The following is a 2267-nucleotide window of genomic DNA, read 5'->3' as shown; positions in this document are numbered from 1 at the left end:
GAGCCTCCGCCGAGCCGAAAACCGAGAGGCCGGAAGTCCCACGGATCACGCCAGATATAGGCCGGAAAGTGCGCCTCTCGCGAGAACCGCCGTCTCCGCCCAGCCTCCCCGCGACGCCCTTGCCGCCATGTTTCTTGTGGGCCGGCACCTGAGGCCGGCGGCTGGAGGGCCGGGCGCCGCGGTGAGCTGTGGTCAAGGGTTCGGAAGGGGTCGTGGGTGCTTCGCTCCGGAGGAGTCAGAGAAGAGGGGCTGCTCCTGAGACCCCGGGCCCTCCTGTGCCCGATGCCCTTTTATCGTGAGGGTCACCCTAGGGTCCCTGGTCACCCAGCGCCTCGCCCCTCCCCGAGGGGTCCGCACTCCTATCCCGAACTCCATCACCACCGCGGCCCCGGGCCCCTCCAGTTCCTTCCTTCCTGCCAGGTGCGTTTTGTCATTGAGACGCTCTGTTTAGGTCTAAATCCAGTCCGATTCTTAGTTCCGAGGTTCCGCGGTGCCCAGAGTCTCAGACGCCGTCACCCTGGGCTGAGCGACTTTCTGAGATGCCGAGTTTCGGCCCCAGCTCCTGCGCTTGAAATCCAGGCTCCGGCCCCGCCCAGGCGGCGCGGGGCTCCGCGGCCGCGCCCATGACCAAGCCCTCCGAGTGATCGCCCTGCCTTGGGTCCCCTCCGAGAACGGAACGCGGGGGACCGCTGCATCCCCAGAGCCAGGTCAGCCGCTGCCCACCCCAGTCGAGGAAGGATGGGTGTGGTTCCCCGATCTGGGTTGGACGTCGGGGAGGGAGCGGGTGAGGATAAAGCCTCTGGGGGTGGCCTGGAAGGAGCTGGTCTGGGAGGGATGGGGAAGGCTGGGCTCTGGGGAGGGGGTAGGGAGAGCTGCACCCGGGAAGGGGTGAGGGAGGGGTAGGCCTTGGGGATCAGGAGGGTAAGTCCTGGTCACGGGTGGGGGGCTCTGGGGAGAAGGAGGGGAGGGCTGCCCTCAGGAAAGATTGAGGAAGGGGTAGTCGCTGGGGATCAGAAGGGAAAGTCCTGGTCTTGGTGGGGGAGCAGTTTTTAAACCATTCCCCATCTGTGCAGGCAGGTGGGGTGACAAGAGGGACCTGAGCTGGCTCTGCAGGCCTGGCCGCCTCCCCAGACAGCCCAGCCCCTGTGGGCACAGACCTGAAACCTCTCCCTGCCCTCTGAGGGTGGGGTGTGTGTCTTCTTCAACAGCATTTCCTCCCCTGGCCATCCTCCCCCCCGGGGCTCCTGCAGCAAGCCGGAATCAGTATTTGTTACAAGTGTGGTGCTTTGTGGCTGATGTTTGTTGAGGGCTCATGATGTACCAGGATCATGCTGTTTACATAGGTGAAAGCACTGGATCCTCACAGAACTCAGGATTGGTGGCATGATCATTCACACTTGACACATGAGGAAACTGAGACTCAGAGCTGAACCAAGGTGACACATTTGGTGGTTGGCAGATCTTAGATTCAGACCCAGTTATGTTTCATCTGGAAGCCTGTGCTGTTCACCGTGCGCTACTGCCCTGGCTTCCCGGGCTTCCCAGCCTGTGATGGTCCTTTATTTGCACACTGATGTTGTGCAGGCCCTGAGCAGGAGTGAGCACCTGGCTCCTGAGCTCAGGATGGTGTTTTTAGTGTGTGCTGAGTTATGTGAGCACCGAGGAGTTGAGCGAGTTCCACAGGATCAGGGTTCCAGGCTGGTTTTGCTGCAATCCAGACTGTGTAACCAAACCTTTGAACTTAATAAACATGTTTCTTCACTTCAGACAGGAATATGGTGAGCACCGAGTGGAATAACTGAGGGTGTTAAGCTGTCTGAAGACTACGTTCTAGCTTTTGTTTAACTCAGATCTCTTTGGTAATGATGTGGGTAGATAAGCTCCTCAAGGTCGTGACTAGCTCTAGTTGGTCCTGCTCATGCCACTTGACAGTGCTTCAGAGGCCAGAATCAATTCGTCAGCTGAATCTTTAGAGCCTTCAGAGAACTTCCTGGAAAGGACCCAAGCAAACTTCTCTCACGTGTAGAAGTGGGCCCCAGAATGGTGACAGGATCATGCCAAAGTGTCCCCGTGGGTTCCAGCCCAAGTCACCTGCTGCTTAATATTTAGTCAACAAAGAATAAAGAGTAGCCAGGCTCAGTGGCTCAGCCTGTAACCCCACGCTTGGGGAGGCTGAGGTGAGTGGATTGCCTGAACCCACGGGTTCCAGACCCGCCCGGGCAACTTGGTGAGACCTCATCTCCACAATAAATCAAAAATTAGCCAGG

The 2267-nt window shown here is 58.7% G+C and overlaps 1 protein-coding gene across 1 annotated transcript in view; it reads left to right on the top strand.

Annotated features, from left to right (window-relative positions):
* Positions 1–627: 627 nt before the first annotated feature.
* Positions 628–2267, top strand: part of LRSAM1 (leucine rich repeat and sterile alpha motif containing 1) — a 52504-nt gene continuing 50864 nt past the window's right edge. The window contains exon 1 of the mRNA XM_021707904.1: positions 628–707. The gene's annotated coding sequence lies outside the window, so the exon portion shown is untranslated. The remainder of the gene's footprint in view (positions 708–2267) is intronic.

The sequence above is a fragment of the Carlito syrichta genome, unplaced genomic scaffold, assembly GCF_000164805.1.
Source record: "Carlito syrichta isolate Samal-C Ts95f unplaced genomic scaffold, Tarsius_syrichta-2.0.1 Scaffold126787, whole genome shotgun sequence".
Lineage (NCBI taxonomy): Eukaryota > Metazoa > Chordata > Mammalia > Primates > Tarsiidae > Carlito > Carlito syrichta.
This window is presented reverse-complemented; position numbering and strand designations above follow the sequence as displayed.